General features: G+C 25.3%; 1 long non-coding RNA gene across 3 annotated transcripts; it reads right to left on the minus strand.

The window, feature by feature from the left end:
* LOC136977026 (uncharacterized) lies at positions 1 to 22903 on the minus strand. 3 transcript variants are annotated; one of them, XR_010881022.1, is made up of 3 exons: positions 22163 to 22903; positions 15346 to 15845; positions 1 to 364 (listed from the first exon to the last, which is right to left on the minus strand). It is a non-coding gene; the product is annotated as an uncharacterized lncRNA (long non-coding RNA). The 3 variants fall into 3 exon arrangements; XR_010881021.1 differs by lacking the exon at positions 22163 to 22903 and having other exon boundaries at positions 15346 to 15586; positions 15658 to 16327; XR_010881020.1 differs by lacking the exon at positions 22163 to 22903 and having other exon boundaries at positions 15346 to 16327.
* Positions 22904 to 24142: the final 1239 nt, after the last annotated feature.

The following is a 24142-nucleotide window of genomic DNA, read 5'->3' on the forward strand; positions in this document are numbered from 1 at the left end:
TTTTAATATAAAGATATAGAAGGATGGTAGATGGAATATCGAGGCGATTAATAAACTAATATTATTCCCCTTAATGTAAGGATGAATATTATTGGTTATTTCATCCTTAGGCAATTAATCTGTGTCTAAAACGCGATCGGAATCGAACGGTCTGTCACTTGCATTGTATGCAATCTAATGTTCACACCTGGTCCTTTAGGGCGTACAGTTATCTATCTACAACTGGGTGTGGTTAGCAATGCGAAGATGCCACCTGTCTCTCTATGTGCCACTTTCTCTTGACAGCCACCAGATGTGCCGTTTCCAGACGTAGGGTCAGTGGACGAGATGTGATTGATGAGAATGCATCGTCCACTAATTTGGTCTGTAAAAAGAAACAAACCCATTGACATCGAGTAAAGTAATATATGTATATATATATATCTCCGGAGTCGTGTGTGTGTGTCTGTGCGATATACTGAATAATCGCGGGGTTTTTATTGAATTATTAAAATGCTACCGACGTGCATGGTTGCTCGTATGTGCAGGGAAACGCATATTTCAGGCTGGATTGTAAATATGTGGATGAAATTGGTATAGAAATTTCTGTTTTAATGTAATTTTAGCGAAAATATATAATTTCTTTTATTCGTTTATGCGATAATTTTGACATATTTTACTGTAGAAACTTTATGAGAATATCTTTTAACAATTCTTTGGCCGCAATAATTAACTTTTAAATATCCTTTTCCTACTTATTATAATTAAATTAAAGATAAAATTATTGTATAAAAAGATGCAATTTTTGTAAATATTTACTATCGTATTGTGATAATTAGCGCTTAAATGTTGATATATTAATAATATTTTTCTTATTGTAAATTTATAAAAAAAATGTTTTTTATAGTATTTAATATTTATTAATTTAAAATTTAAGCTTACAGTGATTAATATTGTAAATTATTGTTATATCAGCACCACAAAAATAATTAATTCGAGCAATAAAAACAATAAACACTCGAATTATTCTTGTGATAATTAAGTCAAAACATTCCTTAAAACAGTATTATATATTGTATACTTACCCTGTATATTGTATATATATCTCGATTAACCATTATAAAATCCAAATTGCTCTTTATTCAAATATTTGATTTAATCAATTTTCTAAAAGGATTCAACGTTGTTCTAAATTCAGTTTATGATTCACATACAACTGAAACACACAAAATAAAACAGGGTGGTCTAACCATATGTCTACGCAGTTCTCCAAATGAGAATAATACACAAATTATAAAGATTACATACCTCAATTAAATTATAATTATAATTTCTTAAATTACGTTTTTATAATTTTCTGACATTTATATCCAACTTAAAAGAACTTTCAAGAAGAGTAGGAAAAAAGATAGAACTTTCAACGTTATAATTGGACTTTGCTCTGTAGGAAACTTTATATATATATAGATGAGTCGTTAGTTTCCATTATTTAGTCATTCAGACATTAATTAAATGTAGGTTGGGGAAGAGTGGAGCCAAGAGGAGAAGAGGAAAAAACAGGTTATTTTCGGACTCCACTTTTAATGGTGGAAGCAAAGGACTAAGTCGGCAGAACTCATGTCCACTAATTACGACTAAATGTCATTAGGTTGTGGACAGACAGCCAAGTTGATACGATGTCGTCTCCCAGAGATGCAACTAGGAGTCGTTTTCACGCTTTAGATTCTGTTACCAATCGTTTGTCAAGCAAACTTTCTTCTCCAAACTATCCCCATTAAGTTAAAGACTTTGTACCTAACTGTGATTTGTTACGTAAATAATTACATTTCTTCCCTTAAAAAAGAGATTTTCCCCCACATTTCTGTATAATTTAATTCTAATACGTAAAAGAAACAATTCTTCTTACAAGTTTAGATATTTATTAAGGAATTTTTATGGTGCTTTTTTTCTACATGGAATTTTTTTAGGTTAAAATTATATTTAAACTAGAAACATTCTGAATGTTAAAATTCCCTAAAGTTTTGAAGATGCGACTATTCAAATTAGGGCATTCTAAAAATAATAAAGTTAAGAAGGAATTCTTGTACGTGGTTAGGAAATTTGCACGTGGTTGTTCATGATCTTAACACTAAGAAAATTAAAGAATTTCTGTAAAAATTTTATAGAAATAATAAAGTTACAAGCCTTACGATTAGGGAATTCTTAAAAAGGGAATTTTTTTAATATTCGTATTTTAAAAAAAAATTACAAAGAAAAATAAATGCAGGAGCTTCATAAAAATGAAGGAATTTTTAAGCCATAAATTAATTCAAAAAATATGGAAAAATTATTTAAATAATGGTAATTTATATGGTAAATTAATATAAATAAAAATTTTAGGGAATCATTCGAAAATTAGTTAAAGAGAAGCGAGTTTACGACGAAAGAATGCATAAAAATAAATTGCCGTGATATTAGAATTTGTAAGAATTTAGTAAAATTCTACGGTTATGGTGAAATTATAATTTGATTTTTATCATTTGTACGCATCAAGGCGATAAAAGTTGTGGAGGAAATTCGACTAAATTGTCAGTCGTATAGAGAAAATATCGCGTGGAACAGGTGGTGACAGTACTACATTCAATTTACATATTGACATAAGTTGACGCTATAAAACCTTCTACTGATAGTCATTCGGTCATTTACAAAGTTCAAATGACCCTCAATGCTTGCGTATTTTCTAAATTTACTACATGAATGGCCCCAGTACCACAGTCCTTAGAGGACGGTCGACTAGAAACAATCTCCTTCAACGTCCTGTTTAGTTGCTAACGTTTACTAATGTAAAAGTTTCCCTTATTTTTATTCCCTTAACTTTGAAATTTCCTGTGTTTTAATTTGTAGAATTTTATTTAGGTTCGTTTCATATTATTTTCCTGCTTGAAAGTGTAGAAATTATGTTAAAACGTAAGCATTTCTAATGGGAAAATTTTCTTTTTTTCCCCTCCCTCCCTTAAATTAAATTTAATTTGTAATTTTATTTAAAATAATAATAATAGTAATAATAGTAATAGCTGTACTTGTTTTATACAGCTTAGAACAATTTATTATTATTATTATTCTTTCAGTGAATTGCAAGAAATACAACTAGGTATTCAGGTAATTGAATTGTATTCAAAATTCAGTGTTTAGTGGTTAATTTACATCGTTTCGATTAGTTTAAGTATTAAAGTTTTCGGTTTTATACTACTAAATGTTTAAAAAAAATCACATTTTTTTCTGATGATAAGAAGAAAAATTTGATGATGAATTTTTCTACATTAAAAAATTCTTGAGATTTTGTAAATCGAAAAATATAGGGAAAATTCCAAAAGTCGTTCCCATACAATTTACATCATGATTCATTTCCTCTCACAATCGTATATCTAGAATTACAAGCATGGCAGGAAGGCTCATTACTCACAAAGCACACAATAAATAAAGGCATGGCGTGGAAGACGAAACTCCAGCAAAACTCTACAAAAATACATCTTCCAATCATCGTCATTAATAGTAAAAATTCTCATTTTAATTTATGAAATACATTTCATAATTTATTTTTTTATTTTTTTTTAAAGGAATGTAAACAATTCCAGAAAGTAATATGGCCTCACGAAGTACAGTACATTATTAGATTGAATACACCATTTATTTATTAAAGAAACTCTCATCAAGAATTAAATTTGTAAACATTTTTACTTATTTAATTTTTTAATATTTTTGCTTTAAAAATTGTAAATATAAAGTAGAAAGTAATTTTAGAAAAGTCCGATTTGATTTAGTAAAGGGGAGAAAGGGGAAAAAAAAGGACAACACGAAGAGGAAAAACGATGTATGAAGTTGTACTGTACATGAAATCTCCCTTTCCCTAGGGAAATTTAGATATGTTCATGTGTCATTAGTACAATTAAAGTAAGGCATGCACCCTACTTTTTTTTTTACCATGGAAACCATTATAATAAAATAAATTGCGTAGCACAGGATTATTTGTTTGAAGTAGCGCATACAAGAAGTGAATTATGTCAAATTATCTACACTTATATATTAATAATAAACCTTATCTCTATCACTTTTATGCGTACGTATCCTTTAAAAAGTTTAGAATTTTCTTTATCTTTTTTCGTGAAATTTTCCACATGTATATATAATATATATATATATATATACAGGATTTATTATCAGATATAATTTCTCAAGATATACGAGTCTTATAGATAAAAATAGCCTTAAGTGATGTGGAGAAGTTATTCTAGAACTATATTAACGCAATTTTAATAATATAGTAGAGGTTATTCTTAATGCAGTATAGCTCGAGGCTGTCGTAAAGAGAGAAAACTATATAAATGTGTGTGTACGTGTGTGTGTTCGTCTGTGTTTATATATATATTATAAGGTTTTCTATTTAAAAAAAAATAGCATCAATTATTAACTTTATACATTTAGAAAATTTTTCTTGTAAAATTTACTTTGATTATTTATTATCTTTTTTTTGCCCTGTCTTTTCGTACTTTTATAATCGGGAGAACAGGTGCTTTTGCTGCCTTGTAAAAGTAATAATGGGTGAGATACAAAGAAGAATATTTTTGATAAGATAAATCATTCCATGAAATAATTTGCTACCTTTTTTATGACCAGATAAGCAATAAAGACAGGTGTTTGCGTGATTTTTTATTAATTTGAATAATATTATTGTATTTTTATCCGAAGCGAAACATCCTCTTGGCAGAATTCAGGCCGTGTAATGAATAGGGTCCCTACCCTTTTTTTTTGTGTTTGTCTTTGACTTGTTTGTTCTGTCTGTCTTGTCAGTCTGTCGGTTTCTTTTTTATCTACTTTACAACTAATTTTTGCTGACCTTCGTCTCTGGAAATGTCTCTCTTCTTTCTACACTTTACTCGATAATTTTTATAGCCATTTTTAATAGGTGAATTATCTTCACGCGCACTTATTTTCGATTGTTTTTCTTCTTGTAAAGCTCCCCATTAACGACTTATCTATGAAATTTTTGTTATTTTAGATTATTTCCCCCTTCGAACTTAGCCTTTTATCTACCTTATCTTCTCGCCACCTCACTCACTGTTTCAATTTGTTCATCCCGATAAGCTTATCTTTTACTAAGTTCTAAACACTTGTTAATTTGAAAGTTTCTTAGATGGGAGACGTATTATAATAAGATAAATATATAAGTAAAAATTGAAGTATAGTAGAGTTATACAAGGGTTGGGCTCGAGACTTGCTTTTGAGAACAAATCAATAAGGATAAAATTACGAACGTGACACAGATGAAGCTTGGAGGATAATTCTTGCTCGTAAATTCGTAATGCGAATTCCACACCTACTCTCACCTAATTAATGCGTTACATGGATATGCGGTCCGTAAAGATACTTAATTTTTCAGATTGAAGACATTTTTGCACGCTAAAACTCCTCTACAGCGCCTTAACCTTTAGGGAATTTAATTAATAAATAACCCTAAGTACTACTTTAGTAATAAAATACTATACTGTAGCATAATGCGCCTTATGCTAATGGAAGGGTATTTTATGTTCGGTTAAATAAATATTTTAAATCGATTAAATTAAACTTTTTTTTTCCTCTCTGTTGTATATTTAATTTATAAACATTCTTATCATATTTTAAATTATTATTATTATTATTTTTTGCGTGTTTTTAAATTATAAAATAAAAATTTCTGTTTGAATTTATAAATTTAAATGTTTAATTAAATTATATTTTTTGTTTTTAAATTTACTATTCATAATATTAAAAAATAATTCATGAATAAGATTTAAAACGTTTTTTTACATTTTTTAAATATATTTTTATTTTATTGAATTTTATTTCATTTTATTTAAAAAATTGTAATTTTAATTTTGTTGCATTTTATTAAAAATTCAATAAAATGAATAATTGGTTTTTAAAAAGTACATTTTAAAAAATTCAGTGAAATTTTTTAAAAATAAAATGCAATGAAATTCAATAAAATTGTTTTTAGATTTTCTAAAAATTTCATTGAATTTTATTGCATTTTTTCATGTTTGTTACAAAGAAATTAATTTAAAAGTAAAATCTTAATTTAGATGTAATTTAATTACTGTTTGATTGCATTTTATTTAAAAAATTTAATTTAATTCAATGAAATCCTTTTTTAAAAAAATCTTTAAAAAATTGAATTTCGTTGCATTTTCTAAACAAAATTTTAATTTAATAACAATTAAATTTCATCAAAATTAACTATTTTCGCATATGTTTTTACTTAGTAAAAAATAAAATAAAGTAAATATAGAAAATTAGGTTTTTATTAATTGTAATTAATCTACCGAACCCATTTAATTCTCTAAACGGTTTTAAAACAGTTTAAATAACCATAATTTACTGTTTAAATGGCATTTTATGAGATATGGATCTCGATATACGTGATCCAATTATCATATCACAAAGCTATACCTTATATATATCATGGAATATTTCAAGTATACAAGAATATATTTAAATAAAGAATATTTGAAGCTAATTAATGAAAATATTCTAATTGAATACATCAAAAATATAAGGCCTTAAGACAGGATATTTTAATAAGGAGCATCCTATTTATTTATAATGGAAGATACAAATGATACGAGAGGACTCGTGATTAAATAATAAATTTAAATAAATAATTTACGGTTATAAATGTATTATTTTATATAATTAAAATAAATGATTGCTTAAGAAAAGATCTTAAAAGTAATTTATAGAATGAGATGTATGGTAAGATATGAAGTTAATTTATGAAAGAACTTAGTGTTAATAGGTTTAAAAATACTCAGAATGTTAATATTGTTGCATAAATTATGTTTTTCTATAGAAAAAAACTGCGATCTAGGCAATAAAATGTGAACCGAACCTGTATGTTAAACTAATGATATAAACACTTAAACGACAGATATTCGGTGTACATACATGAAGTTTTTGGTGGAATTACGAATTAAATTCGTCTAAAAAGTTAGAATAATAAATATTATATAAAATGTAATAAATCTCTTTACATAAATAAAGAAATCAAGATGTAGTGCTATAAAATAGGAACCGAACCCGCGCCTGTAAGTTTAAACTAATGCTTCCGAACACTTTATTTATGAAGTTTTTATATAAAACTCGTTTAAAATTAAGTCTTACAAGTAAAATATTTTAGATAAAACTTAATAAAGTCGTAAATTATAATGTAATAATTATTATATTTACTATAAATTAATATGATTAAATTTAGCAGGTGTAGAATCAAAGTGGGAACTGAATGCAAATATCTACGTTCAACAATAACGCTATAAATATTCAAGTTAGCTAATTCCTCCTTTATTTATTCCTAGTTATCCCTAGGAATAACTAAAGGAGAAATTAGCTAACTTTCACCAGAACAGAAGAACACGCAGTTAACTGACCAGCCTCTAAGGACTTAAAGGCGTTTAAAGACCGGGGAAAACTATTTATATTTAAAATATTTATTAAAAAGCTTATAAATTAAAATCTTACGAGGAATAATTGTAGAGGAAATTGTGGAAAAATTAATTATTTTCACGTGTAAAAGTATTCGCATGTAAATAACTTAAATCGAATAAAAATTAAAAGTAATTAAGAAATTTTTGACGTTGTAAAATGTTGAAGAGTTAAAATTCATACTTATTCAAGTATTCCAAATTCAGTAATTAAAGTTCAGAACAATGTAATAATCTTATCATTGATATAAGAATTTTAAATACCAAGGATTCGTTCATTAAATGGCTGTTGGTGAGAGAATATCTCATTCCTGGCATGTTTGCTACAGAATAGCATTTATTCCTCCAGGAAAAATTTTCATAACTGTTCACTCGAGCATTTTCTCTCTCTCTCTCTACGATTAAATTTCTCAACACTTATCGTGCCGTTTCTCAATTAAATAACGTTATAACACTTATCCAATAATCCTGATTACGAGTGCTACTTTAGTAATAATGTGGAATTTTCTAATATTTTATACATATTTTTTAAAATTTTAAACCGTTCCTTACGTCTTCTCGTTAAAATTACGCTTAAAATATAATTATTTTTATGTATAAAGTGTTGGCATTTTACTGGGGGGACGTCTGAATTAGCATTAGGGATAAGGCTCAAAATTATCCAAATATGAGCTTTATCCTTAAATACCCTTAAATATAAACATAAATAACTCATATATGTAAAATTTTTAATGTTTTTTAACGTATAAAATTTAAATTTTTTGGCTGTAAAATTAGCTTCCTCTCTACTTTAATGGTAAATAAATGCATAAATTAAAGAGTAGAGCATAAATATGCGTGTATTAAATAGATAAAATAGCAACAGGTTGATGATATTCACTGATAATTTATGTTAGTCGTTGGTTTTAATTAAAGTTATAAGTTATTTTCCGAGTTAATCGAAGGAAAATAGCTTGAGAATAGCACGAATTTGTTAATATTTGTGAATATGTTTGAGAGAAATGAGTAAATTCTTTTGATTTCGTGCCAATTTGACAAGCAAATATTTTGATAATTTCCGGAAAACTTCACAGGAGATCTACTCAAATTAGATATACGTACTTGGAGGTTGCTATTTTTATTCTGGGTCGCTGCAATTAACACTTCTGACCTCTTTTAGCTGATGAATGCATTTTAAATTTTGTTTCTTCTCCTTATTTTTTCCACTAAAAAGCTTTTAAAACAAAATTTTTGTTGATTTTTACATGCTAAATTAATTCTGCTATTTCCTACGAATGCACTTTCCTCCCCTCTTTTCTTTCCTTGCTAAATATGATAATAGATAAGTGAAAAAATTAGCTTATTTTTGTGTAAATAGCGATGACGAAAACGTCTTTGAAGATCACACAAATTTATTTTTTTAATTAAAAATTAGTTTATAATTCTAGAGCGTGAGAATTGCTATTTTAAAAATCACTTTAACGTCTGAAATTTAGTTGTATAAGTAGGAAAACAGCGTAAGATATTTTATAAATACTGTGTTAAATAACGTTAATTAATACAAAAATTATATGTAATAAAGCTCAGAAACCAAAAAATAACATTTAATTAACATAAAATAATCAAAAATAGCATGATAAAGAAGAGTAAAAATCGCTTTAACGTATAAATTTTAGTTACTTAAATGGAAAAATTGCGTAAAATACTCAAATATTAAGAAAAATATGGCGTAAATTAACGTAAAAATTATATATAGTAAAACTTATAAACCAAAAAATAGCATTTAATTAATATAATATAAGTGAAAATAGCCAGATAAAAAAGATGAGGAAGAGAATGCGTAGGAAGATAGGCAATAATTTTATCATTATTATATATATAAACACGTATAAACATCACACGATGATATTCAATAATCCTACTTCTCATACAATAAAATAGCATTTCAAACTAGAACAATATAACCCAATTAAAGGCAACAGTATAGAGCTAGATAAAGAAAGCCATTGATATAAACACTTATCTACAAAAGTGTGAAAGAAAAATAAATATCGTCTTATAGTTTCTTATCTGATGGATGTAAGAGTAAACAAAAGATTGCAAGAAATAAAAAAATATAAAATGATAAAATTTCTTCGATAATAAATATATTTAAATAACTGCTTATACAAATAATAAAGTTGTATTCTTATAAACATAAATCTCACACCAAATAACTTTTAAAAGTAAATATTTTTAAAGAAATAAAAATTTTCGAAAATATAGTTTTAGCCATTTTAGAAAGAGAAGAAGAGGAGGAGGAGGAGAGGGAAGAGGAGAGAGGAGGGGAGGAGGAGGAGGAGGAGGAAGAAAATGTTTATTTTGTAAAGCGAATCCATAAATTTGACAAGTTGCAACTTAAGCCAAAGTATTGCGAATTTCACTTTTTGATCGTCATTTAAATATTTCCCACTTGACTATTTTGACAGTTTCAATACCAAAACTTGAAATACACTTGATCGATGTCAAATTTAAAATAATTTTGACAGCTTTTATAAATATATTCTATACTAAATAACATCTTACGTATTCGGAAAATTATTTTCCATAATAAATAAATATTTTTTGGTATAATTATAACGTCATTAAATATAGAAATTCTAAAGGATATTCTTAAATTAAATGTAGTCATCGTTAGAAATTCATCAAAGATTTCTGTTCATTTCTTCTATTTTTTTTTATTTCTTTTTTTGTTAATAATAATTTCATTTTATCTGTAAAAAATAATTACAAATGCAAAAGTCATTTCTTAATGAATGTTATCTTACATAAAACTAATCCTCTTGTTTGCACAAGACAAACATCAAGTCAGCAAGCATCCCATTCCCTGCAGACTAAGTCATATGTACAGTAAAGAGTAAAGGGAGGGGGACGGAAGAATAGGGAGGGAGAAAAGTTTTTATGACCATCCCATTGCGAATTCTGTTCTTGCTACATTCTGTATTTTTACCATGGTAGCTTGTTGTTAAAGCTTAACTTTCTGCTCTTTCATCTTGGTATTCAGTCACGATATCCCAATTACCAATCCGCTGAAGGTTTTATGTTTTTGGATGCTCCTCTCCCCGTCACGTGTCCACCAAAATTCGATGTGACGTCATGCATTTTAGATAAAGAAGGAATTATTTTTTAAAAATTCCTCGCAATTTTTTTTAAGTTAAATTCGAAGAAAAATTAAATAAAGATCGCTTTTTTCCCCCCTCCTCATCCTCTTCCTCCTCTCCTGTTAAGTAGAACGGTGGTATTGTATGAAGGAAACTTTATTACAACTGTACTATATTGTGTCCTACACGAGATAGAACAATTTCTTCGGTTTTAATTACAAGTAGTTGTGTCCCCTGAGGCTGAAATCAGATTGACAAGTTTATAGTAGTTCAAAGGTCTCGATATGGTACAAATAACATGGCCGTTATTAGAATTCCTACAGTATATCCAGCAACCTCAGGGCTCTACAGTCGGTATCTTTATTACTAACTTCCTGGAGCTGTCTAAAGGTTTTACAGACTGCAATGTATTATTTACACCCTGTCTGTTAAATCATATATAGAGTAGAGAAGTCGAATTTTCTAGTATAATAAGTAAATATGTGATTGCATCCCTCTCTCTCTTCTTCCATTTGTAAATGGACTCTGTGCCTACATCCTCTAGCCTTAAACCATATAGTAAGCTTCTATTATTATTCTTATTGATTTGCTGAATGATGTTATATTGATACATTATTGTTTTTTTAATCAATAAGTGAGTGATATTGCTCTAATCTCGTGATTAATCTTTTATTATTCTGAATCATTCCCGTTATTGTCTTCGTCGCTATTTATCTAACTTTCTGCTTTATAAATTATTTATGCATTTGTGCAATTAAATTATAGAAGAAATTTAAAACTTCGATTTTATTCTTAATTTTCTAGACGATAAGCAAGATTTAATGCGTAGATTTTATATATAAAAAAAAATTTGAATAAATTCGGTAACAATAAAGTTTTTTTTGAATTAAAGTAGTAAGAAATAAAGTTATTTCTCTATATATATAGCATATATTATCCCTGCTTCATATATTTTACATATTATTCGAATTTCTCCATGTTCAATCTTAATGTAATTTACTTATTATTCAGTTCCATGTGTTTTCTTACTATTTTTATTTTCTTTTATTCTTTCTTTCTTACCCTCTTTTTTATCATTTGCTATCTATAAGTCTTCCTTTAGGATAATCAACTGCAAGCAACTATCATTAAGAATTACTTTCTCCAGCAAAAATTGGTGGAAAAAATCTTAGCAGAAACTGCATCATATGTTTGATTTTCTGCATTTCCTCTTCGGAGACATCTGTCATTAATGACCGAATCAATTGCCTAATTTTATTGATACTCTTCATGAATAATTCATTAGAATAACACAAACACATAAATTATGTCATTTCGACTTCATTAGATTTAATGCTTTTTAAAATTTCATAAAAATCATCATCATCTTTTCTCCATTTTTAAATTACTAGAAGAAATTACTTTTTTTAAAAAGTCCAATGTTATTTAATAAATTTCCTTTATTTTGAGTGATATTTTAGCATGTTATCTGGCTTCTCTTATCTTCTACGCGCTGGAAAAAAAGGAGGTAAGACACATTAACTGGCCTATTAGGACCTACAGAGCTGTAGAATATTAACATTATTAACAGCTAAGCGTTATATCGAATGTAGAAGCCTCTGGACAAGTTCAGAATAGAGTCACGATTTTCTATAATAAGATACCATTTATCTACTCTCTCAATAATAAGCAGGAAAAGTTCTTTATCGTACTCCTGTCTGGATAATAGCTTCACACATTCCGTCATATTCAATGATAGACATTCACTAGTTTTGAGCTTATCTAATTAAAGCTGTATAGCTTTTACCACGTTTAAGACAGACTAGAAGGTCTTATATATGCAGAAGGTTTCATCAGAAAGCGTTTGTATCAATGTATAATGGGCCTATATATATGTGAAGACTGTTTTTGTCTTATCTCTTCTAATAAATCTTTCCTCATTATACTAAAATGGATCATTTTATAGGTGGCTGTTGCGTATTATGAAACGTTTTATATAAAAAAATCTCTTCGAAATTTTCATTTATAAGACATTTTTTTAGTGTTTAATAATAATTTATAAGTAAACCCATTAAGCTATATTTATCGAAATTCATCCGACCAATATAGTTCCAGATAAGATTTTTTTGTCAGAAACTTCTTCGAACTTCAATCCAGTGAAGGATTCCACGAATTCCATTTCCTTTATCTACTCCCTTCTTATAAGGCAAACTGCATTCTATCCAAGAATCTCTCTCCATTGATCTACTGTAGTTATATCTGATGTGAAAATGAGGTATGTTTTTCACTTTTACAGGTTCAAAAGGTGATATCATTATGAGAAACCCACCCCCTCCACTAATTTACTTAATAGCTTTGCTCTAAATCTAAATTATCTTTCACTAAACCACAGATCTTACATTCTGTCTACGAGTAATCTGATGATGTAAAGCTGTAATACATGGCATTTTTTTTATCCTAGGAGAAAAATTCGTATAAAAAGTCGAACTTTAATTTTCCGACTTATCTCTTTTCCTTTCTTATTCATCTAAGAACTTGATGCATTGGCAGATTGTCAAGCAAAGTTTAAGAAAGGATTTTCCGCCTAATTACAACTATCAAATAAAGAAAATCCTGATAGCTTCACTTCTTCCATCTGTTTCGAATTAATTGCATGAAACTGTTGAAAGGAAGTGGACAAGTCTATTTTTAGAGCAAATTACAGCTCTGGAACCTCCTGAAAATTTAAGTGGGTAGATTTAATCGTCTACGCTCCTTAATAAGGTATTACTTCTTTATTCTTTTCTTCTCTATTTCTATTTCTAGAAAACTTCTCCACTGAAATTTGTAAGAGACATTCTTATTTTATTTTATTTTAGTTTTTTTTCTTCTTCGGCTCTGAAGACTATGTTTAATTTTAAAACAAGTACTAAATTTTCTCTCCAGCATCAATCACGCGCTTACAGTTTATTGATTAAAAATGACTTTAGACTTTTTAAAATATTTATCATTTACACATCTCGAAATAACGCTAAAGATATATATTTTCTTTCAGGAATTTTATTAATAAAATAAAATGTCTACAATGAAAACGTAAAGGGGGGAAAAATCCAATTTTCCTTCTTATAAATTTTGAAATTTATCCAAAATACATTCGATTTAAAATTATTTTTTCTTTCTTACAAATCTTTTACAATTTAATCACCTATTTACAAAGCTTATAACTGAATTTGCTTCAATTTAAGTGTAAAAATAGCAAAACATCCCAATCCTTTTTATTTTAAATTAAATTCTCCTAGAGTTTTAAACGTACCATTCTTAGAACCATTTTCTCTTCAACCATTCCAAAAAAAAGGATCCATCTGCCAGATTTTAATCTCTGATAACAAACTGTAAAACATATATTCTTATAAACCCACTATCAAGTACGAAGAAGGAAGAGCATCCAATTTTGTTCATGGCCCCTTAATAAAGGGACTTAGATGTATAATTATACCTTAAAAAGGCCTGATATCTAATCCTATACGGTTGATATTAATAAATTTTTAATCCCTATTTTTTAAACACGATATAAATATAGATTTAGATTAAATTTCGTAAAAATTTAAAAGAAAATAAATGAATTTTGTTTTTTTTTTTTAATTTTATTTTTAAAGATGGAAACAACTCTCTTCCTTACTGTTCAAAATTCATTCTTAGGGTCGATATTGATGTTTTTCCACTTTTATAACGCCATTTTATATATCATAATACCATATAACTGTTCACCACTCAATTATTTAGTATCTTTTACGCTATTTTTCACACTCAATAACATTTTCCCATTGGACGTTACATGATAAAACCGAGTTTTCAATCACAGCTCTGTTTGTAAAAGTGAAGATGTACATAATTAAATTTTTCACTACGATGTATCTATCCGTTACTTCTACTAAAATGAAAGAATGCTTCTTCTTTCAATAAATTGATATTAGTTTTTCAATATGGAAGTTTGTTTATGCTTTTCTATTGTATTTTTTATCGTCTCCTTCTTCTCGAATAACTTACTAATGCACTGTTTATGGAGATAGTGGCACGAAATATTTTATAACTTTGATTTTTCCTAATGTACTTTTTATAGAGTGTGTTTTTAATGTTTAAAAAAAGATAAGCTATAAATGTTAAGATCTCTCGAATTAATTAAATTCTCAACGTTGTTAAATATATATATTTTTTAAAATATTTTAGATTTTAACATTAAAAATATCTCAAATAAGTGCTCTAAAAGTGCGATCAGATAACTTTTTTAATACATTTTTAGCGAGGAAAAAAATGCTAATTTACTTCATTTCTTCTCGATTTAACTTTATAAACGTATTAAATAACAATATATATATATACATACACTTAATTATTATGGGATATAATCGTATTTTCTGACAAAATGCAAACGGGAGGAACATCATCTATATGGTAGTTATTCAGCTCAACTATCTCCACACTTCATCAATCTAAATTCAAATATCGGAGTATAGAAAAGTTGAAAAATCTTTCGTTTACTGGGCTACTACACTTTCATATTAGATAGACCCCCGAATGCCTGGGTTATCAGTAGCTAAAAACCACATTATTACCCAGTAGGTAGGTAACTACAGCAGCATTGAACTGTAATTAGTGAGATATAGCGTTCAAGGCATAAATCATGTAATTATCTCAAATAAAATTTTAGTGCAATTTTTCCCCCTCTTGTATTTTCTATTCATCTGTCAGGCTGCGCGCAAAGCACGGGGGGGGGAATAAAAACTACCATACTTTACCTAGTACACTGTCGGACGCTCAGATAATTGTAGTTCCCCGATCCTGTCACAACAGAGTATGCCGTCGGGCTACAATTTTCTCTTGGCTACCGGCTGAAGCCTCTACGTGATTCCAGGTGTATAATCACAGAGAACGTTGCAGAACTACTGAACCGAATAGCTGCGAAGTCTCTTTGTCTCCCAATCGAGCCTCTTAGTACACAGTTTCCAAGTTCATTTTCTTCTTGCTAGTCACAAGTTTCTACAATGAAAAAAAAGAAGACAAGAAGAAGAAGAAGGGAAAAATAAAAAATAAAATAAAATAATACGTACTTGTTTATGCCGAATCTAAATTGGAATCTTCAATTTTTATATTCGACTTGTAAGAAACTTTCTTTCTTTTTTCCCCCTCTTAAACCTCCTTTTTTTCGATATTTCGATTGTTCTCGTTATGATTGTACAAAAAGTAACGATTTTTTTTTCCTCTTTTTCTTTCCTCCTTTTTTTTATTTCTGGTTTTTCTGTTTTAAGTGGTGAAGGTAAAGTTTGTTTTATACACGAATTGATAATTTTATTGAGTTTTACGCTTGCATGCTTATAATAATTTTATATAGTGTTATTTTGATTTAAAATATTACGTATTTTGAAAGTATAATTAGATTTTAATTCGCTACTGTATTACGTACGTAGTAGCGGTGAGCTTTAGATAATTGGACACAGGCCCATCCCTACCCCCAAGCTAAGAAATATCAATCTTTCTTTCTTCTTCTTTTTTTAATACATAGTTCTAATTCGAATTTTATAATAATAATACTAATTAAACACAAGAAAAAAATTATATTTTAGCGTTTCTTTATTGAAACGAATATCCGGATAATGTATTTTTTGCACTAAGTTGGTTTCAGATAATTTTTATCTCCTTTCAGTTAATTGCATTTCAACGTTTTTGAATTTTTTTTTTCTATATTAATTTTTTAAACATAAAAATCAAAGATATTTTTCCTTTTCGGGAGAAAAAAATGCAAAAAATAATGTAAGTTTCAAACAATTAAAAAAATACAATTTGTGTAGAATTTTAAGAAATTCACAACAATTAAAATGAAATCTACACAAATTGTATTTTTTAAGAAATTTACAACAATTAAAAAATTCAATTTGTGTCTTCATTTAAAATAATAATAATAAATTTAAATGTAAATTTCATTTTTGTATTTTTACGCATCGAATATAAATTTTAAAAAATTAAAAATATATATTGTACTTAATTTTCATTTAAAATGTAATTGATGGATATCTTTTTAAAATAAATTATAAATAAATAATAGCCGTTTTTAACAAACTAATATTAAATTTAATTACAATTTAAAATATGCAAAGAAATTTTCAAATTAGACGTAAATTTTAATCGTAAAACACTTTTTTAATTGAGATTTTAAAAAATTAAATTAAATATCTTTCTGTTAAGTTTTTTAAAGCTGTTTTTATTTACTGTAAAAAATATTTAATTAAATTTCTTCGTTTAAATTCAATCTTAAAAAATAAAACACAAATTAAAATTGGATATATTTTTTTTTTCGAATTGAAATTAAATTCTATTTAAATTTTATGCGAATTATGATTAATAATAATAATAAATTGCTTTCAATATTTTATAATGGATATAGACTAATTTGATTATTTATTAAATGACATAATTTTGTTTACATTTATTAAATATTATTGAAATTTCTACAATTCATTATTCCTTCTTCTTTTTTTAGAAAAGTCATTTATTAAATAACATTAATTATTTTTTTTTAAAAAAAGACTAAAAAAAACTTTTCTTAAATGATATGTCTCAAAGAAAAAGATATATTATAATTGAATTTGTCATAACCATATGAATTTACTCAGCCAAAAAATATCGTTTTAGACAAACTAAAAAAAAAACTACATACACTTTATATATATATATATATATATATATATGAATATAATAAATTAAAATTAATTCTTTATTGAATTACACTCGTTGAAAAATTTACAAAAATTAAAAACACAACTTGTACATTTCTTTTAAGAATACAACAATTAAAAATTACAAATTGAATTTTTTAATTGTCGTGAATCTTTCGACGTAATGTACATAAATTACATTTTTTAATTGTTATCAAATCTTGTATTATAATTTTAATTTTTAAAGGTTTCTATTTCAAATTCTTTTTATTATTTTTAATTCGTGGTGCATAAAAATTAAATTTACTTTGGAAGAAAATTAAGTATAGATATTGAGTATATTTTTAAAAAAAAGGCATTTTTATAAAATCCGGTGATTGGAATACTTCCAAAGTATACAGACAATAGATTTTGTAGAGAATAATTTTAAACAAAATTTAACATCGAATTACTTGAGACATTAATTCTATGAATTAAGGAGGAATGTTTCTTCATGCTAGATAAGAAAAAGAAGAGATGCTTATCCTTTCCCTGATGGAATTTCAAATTATCTTTCCTATCTACTTTTTTATCTTATCGATAACAATCTATCGCATATAAAATGTTATTATATGGTAAATTTTAATATGTCATAATAGCAGATAGAAATGCCATTTCTTTTTCTTTAAAAAATAAAAAGAAAGAAAGAAAATTCGGCTTTGTAAAAGAATTGATATATTTGGAAAAAAATAATAATTTTTCTAATCTTTAGATTTTAGAAAATCCTTTTTATTTAAATTAATTTTTTAAGTAAATTTTTTTTTTTCCTGTCTCTCTCTAAAAAATATATTTAAAAATGCATTAATGGAATTTGAATCTTGAATTTAAATTGACAATAATTATATTGATTAGGTAGAATTGTAATAATATAATTATTTACAAAATTCGTTTTAGAAAAATTAATTACGATTTTTTAGCTTAATAATTTAATATTTTAAACGAGAAAATAAGCAAAAAGTAAGCAAAATAAGCAAGAATTTAGCAAAGTAAGCAAAAAAATAAACAAATGATTTCTCACGATTTTTTAATGAGGTCGAAACTTAACTTACAAATTTACAAGATCAAATACGTTCTTGTAAACTTTGTAAGAGGTGTTTCTAGTATACAATTAGTTCTTACGAGTGTCTAATTATTTCTATTATTCATTTGTATAATGGACATTTTTATTTATAACATGAAACACGATATAGAAAGTTGTTTAGTAGTTGTTTCAGTTCTGCAATCAAAGCACTTATTCTAAAGCACAGATGAGCTAGTGTATACGTGTACAGTATAAAGGATCAGCAATAAAACAACCTTGGAAACTTTCTGTGGCTTACAAATTACACTTTTATTTTGTGAAACGGCCTTAATCCTCTAGACACGATGTTGGCACTTACTTAAATCTTAATATTCTATCCAAACTCCTAATGACTAATTGTTAATTACAAAAGTTAGTATTTGTTATTTTACAATAAAAATGAAATATTTTTATTATTACTTTATTTTCTAGTTAATTAAATTTTAATTTTAATATATTAATTATAATAAAAATCGTACTAGATGTAGATCTAAGTTGTTAAATTCTTCCTAACTAATACGCCTCTTAAATAAGTAGAATATTAATGATTTATAAATGTTTTTTTCTTTCTTATAAAAGATTTTAAAATACGAAAAAATTAAAATTTTAAACGTAATTTATAATTTTAAGTGTGTATAAAATAAAAGCTATATTGTTAATAAATATAAATAATTAAGAAATAAACGAGAAATATTTTTTAAAAACTAAAAAAAAAGAGGAATTTTTTAATAAATTATTTAAAAATCCTTAACGAGAAAGCTTAACTTTTGAATAATTCTTAAATTCTAAGCCTGTTAAACTATTAAAAAAAGTAACTTTTATTAATTTCAGAGCCTTTTTTTTATTGATTATAAAGTAATAAAACATTAAATAACTAAAATTTCAACTTAAAATTTATAAAAAATTGGCCTAGAACTAACTAAAAAATACATTTTTTTTTACTCATTTTAATTCAAAACTTACATTGTAAGCAGCCAAATTAATAGAAAAACTAGAATATATTATATTATTTTTCAGTATAAATTAACGCAAATAAATTCTTATTTAAATCTGCTTCTATTCATTACCGTATAAACTATATATAATGATAGTAAATTAAATATTTTTTAATATATTTTAGATAATAAAACCCGATAACAACTTTATAATTATTAATTAACTTAGATAAGAATTCTATTATCAAGTAAATGATCGTTTCATAAAAATTATACCAAAATCTTGATTTACCTTCGATAAGAAGACAAGTTTTGTTTTCAATATATTTAATTCATAAATTTTTAAAATTAATTCTTTGTATCAAACAATTAATTAAGTAAAAACTTAATAAATATGGCGAATTTTCGAGCAATTTAATATATTCTCTTTGATGATATACACTTAAATATCTAATATATTCATTTAAATAATTATTAATTTATTAAAGAATTAACTTAAATATATATATATATATATATATATATATATATATTCTAAACAGTAGTAAAGGGGAATGACGAGATAATTAGATTAATTTAATTTTAATTAAGAAGTTAATTAACATTTACATGTTGTTATCTATTAATTGTTATAATAATTAGAAATCTTTGAGTAGTTTGTAATAATTTAAAATATTTACGTATATAATTGTTAAATAATAATAACAATAATAAGTAAATTTTTTAAATTAAAAAATAATTAATAAATTGAAGCGACGAAAAATAAATTCAATAAGTTAGATTTTTAATTAACAATTTAATTATCTAGCATAAATCTATCTGTTAACTGTTATAATATTAATAAAAATAAATTCCTCTATAACTTTGATAAAAAATTAAATAATTAATTTAATCCATTTAACGAAAATCATTTTAAAAAATAAATAAATAATGAATTCAATTAAGGAAAATTTAAAAAAAAAATCAAAATTTATGAATTTTTTTCCTGGCAATTTATATAGAGTGAGGAAAAGTCAAGCTTTTTAATCAATCTAACATCTTATTTACTAGAAGATCAAGTTAAGATCGAGCAAATCAAATCAGAAGTATAATGACTGGCCAAAATTGGATGTCAAAGTGGCACACGCCAAGTAAAACGTGATAATCTCAAACAGATTTGTCAACATTATGATAAATATATAAAATAGTACGTACGCGTGTACTTAGTTTCACGATAATTGTAATGTCAAATTTAAACAACTATAATTGTAAAAAATAAGTGTCAATGTAGATAATAGTCGAAACATTGATAAGAGAAATCAACCAATGGTAGATAGTTATTTTGTATTGGGACAATTTGCTTGAAATTTAGAAAGCATAATTATAGGTGTTGTCTTCAATGTTGACATACAACAGTTTGAAGTTTGTAGACAGTAATCATTTGAAGACCACTGATAAATTACTCAACAAGCAATTTAATTGAATAGCAAGAATCGTCAAATATTATTAAACTTATTATTAAACAGTTCGTGTTTGTTTTCTTCTCTTATTACTTTAACTTTATCCATTTTATTATAATCACCCCTCACTTCTTATTCGTCTCTTAATTTTATTAATGAAATTTATATATATATTTTTTTTTAATTAAAAAAAACAGTTTTTTAATATAAAAAATCGATAAAATTAATTGAATTTTTCTCACTTATATAAATTTTAATTCGAATTAAAAAGTTAAAAAATTAAAATCAATTTTATTTATTAATTAAAATTGTAAAGGAAAATAATTTATTTATAATTTTTTTTAATAAATAAATTATATATTTTTTTCAGCTTATAAGTAAAAATACCTCATATTTATATATAATTTTTTTTTTTAGTTTTATTCACTTATATAATATAAAACGACATTTAAAACCTTGTTATAAGCAATTTTTTAATGTGAAAATAGTTAAATTTATGTATTAAAAATGTAATTTTATAATATTAAATAAATACTTTATAGTGTATATTTGTTATTAATTTAAAAATTTAAATATTTTGAGAATTAACTCTCTTTTTTTTTAAAAAAATATATTTTTTATTTTAATTAACGAATAATAAAAACTAATGAGAAGATAAGAATAATAATTAAGAGAAACGGGTTAATTATTGAAAATAAAAATTTAAAAAAAATAAGTTAATTATAATTAATTAGTATATGAAGAATGAGATAAAAAGCGTATGTTTAGAAGACGATTTCTTTGCTGTTAAAAAGTGTACGAGATGCTTTCATTCATCACATTCAAGCCATTATTAATAAATAAATAATTGTTATATATATAATATATTTTTTAAATTTAAGTAAAAAATATATAAATTATAATAATACAAAAATAAAATTACATTTTTATAATTTATTCACTCATTTTTATTAATTTTAATAAAGTAAAAGGTTCATTTGAAAGGTAGAAAAATAAGAGAAAAATTCAGTAAAAATTTTAATTCGTTTCTATTTTTTTATACATTTTATACTTAATATAATCTTGTAAGGTTAATAAATATTAAAAAAGCATTAAGAATAATTAATTATATTTAATATTAATTATCATTTAATTAGTTAATTGGGTAGAAAAGCACAACTTGAAAAAAACAAGACTAATATTTCGTATAAATATAATAAATATATTTTACTAAATTAATAAAGGATATAATTGTATATATATATTTTTTTTTCTTAATTTAATTATAAAATTTATTAAGAATTAAGTAACAGGAAGTACAGGATAATGCATTAACAAGAGAAAAAGTAAGTTATAATCGATTATAAAACATATAAACTGTGTACAGATATAAAATTTATAAACTGAAGTCTAGACAAAATTATAAATATTTTAATAATTAAGTAATTTACCGGTTGTATTTGTTTTAGCATTTGTAGAATATATCAAATTTTTGTTTCGATTTTTTTTTCTTCCCCTTCCCTCTTTCAACAAGTTGTGTTCAAGATTTATTTCGGCTGGGAATACACTGTACAGATTTTTCCAAGAAATCCTATTTGGAATCAAGTCTCAGGATACACCTATTATTGAAGAAACTGCTTTTACAAGCTCTTCTTCTATGGCGACATCGTAATGCGATTGCAAACTACCAAGTGTTACTAGCACATTGTTATAGAGGAATTTAATATCGTAGCACCACTTTAAATAATATTAAGTAGAAGTTTATGTATTAAAAAAGATATATATATTTCCTACACCTCTATATTTAGACAAAAAAATAATAATAATAAAAAATAATAAATAAATAGATAAAAATTTGTAGCAGTTCGATTTAGTATTAGAGGCGTATGATTTATTATTTTATTTTGTGTTATGTAAAGTTATTTTTCTGTAAGACGTATAAATTGGATAAATCGGTTTAAAGTATCAAATAAATCTTTTTCTTAGTTTTTTTCCCCTATTTTTTTTCTTACAATTGAAACTTTATTTTGTTCAATAAAGTAGCGTGCATCTTCTGTTATTTAAATTAAATTAAATTATTAATATCGGGTTTATTTATTTTATGCTATTTTAAATGTGAATTTAAAAAATAAAAAACGAGAAATTTTTAATATTCTATATAAAATGAATTTTTTAATCATTATTTTGTTCGTTCCTCCTTCGAAATTTGAAAAAAAAAAAATAGTAAAAAGCATGTTACTTGTTTGCTGAAATTTTTGCTATTTCCTTGTTATATAAAAATAATTAATAATTTAATTAAAATTATATCATCATTTCCTCTTCCATCCTCTTCTCATTTTTCTTTTCCTTCTCCTCTTTGTCTTTCCTCTTTTTCCTCCTCCTTCTTCTTCCCTCTCTTCCTTCTCTTCCTCTTCTTCTCCTCCTCCTTCTCCTCTTCCCTTTTTTTCCTTCTTCTTTTTTCTTCCTTCTCCTCCTCCTTCACCTCTTCTTCCTTCTTCTTATATGTATTATATTAAATTTTACAATTTTATTTTTATAGATTAATAAATAAAATACTCTTAAAAAGAAAAAAAATTATATAAATAACTTCTATAAAATAACAAAAACTTTATAAAAATCATTCAAGATATTATCATCCAATTTTTCATAATTAAAATGCTTAACTAATATTATAATTTATAGTTTATAATATTTACATTTATACTTCTTTATAAATTAAATAAAATATAATTTTTAACACATTTTAAAAAATTCTTTAATAATTAAGTTTATTGCATCCAACTAATGCTCTTCTCTATCACTATACACACTACTAATTTAGCATTAATAACTGTTTGGTAGTATTTTAAGCTTAATTTAATTTATTAAACACAGTTTTAAAAAAAATTAATAAATGGAATTAGTTAATTTAAATTAATAAAATTTTACAAATCTAATTTGTTTTAATGATAATGAATTAATAAAGTAATTGAAATTGACCTGTTCTAGGGTCTATCGAGTAATATACTTTTAAAATTTAAATGTTTATAAGATTTCTTTTTACATAAATAATGGTAGTGTGTGTGTATATATATAATGTATATATAACACAGGATTTTATAGGAGTATAATTATATAGTTAGGGTGTTATATAAACCACTCCTTGTCAGAGAGATTCATAGTGTTTTATAGGAATAGGATTATACTATTAGGCGTTATACCACGTACAGTACATACTATCCCTTTCTCTGATAAGGAATAATATATATAACGCCTGGCGGTGTGGTCCTGCTCCTGTGAGACACTGTGAATCTCTCTGAAAATCATAGTGTTTTAAATAAATAAATTCCTATAAAACTACACGAAACTAATAAAAATGTAAAGAAAATATTTAATAATTTTCGTTAAAAATTACGTCAAAACTTTTTAAATAGGTATGATTAATTATTTTT

This window comes from Centruroides vittatus, unplaced genomic scaffold (assembly GCF_030686945.1).
Source record: "Centruroides vittatus isolate TY-2023 unplaced genomic scaffold, ASM3068694v2 contig_439, whole genome shotgun sequence".
Classification (NCBI taxonomy): Eukaryota; Metazoa; Arthropoda; class Arachnida; order Scorpiones; family Buthidae; genus Centruroides; species Centruroides vittatus.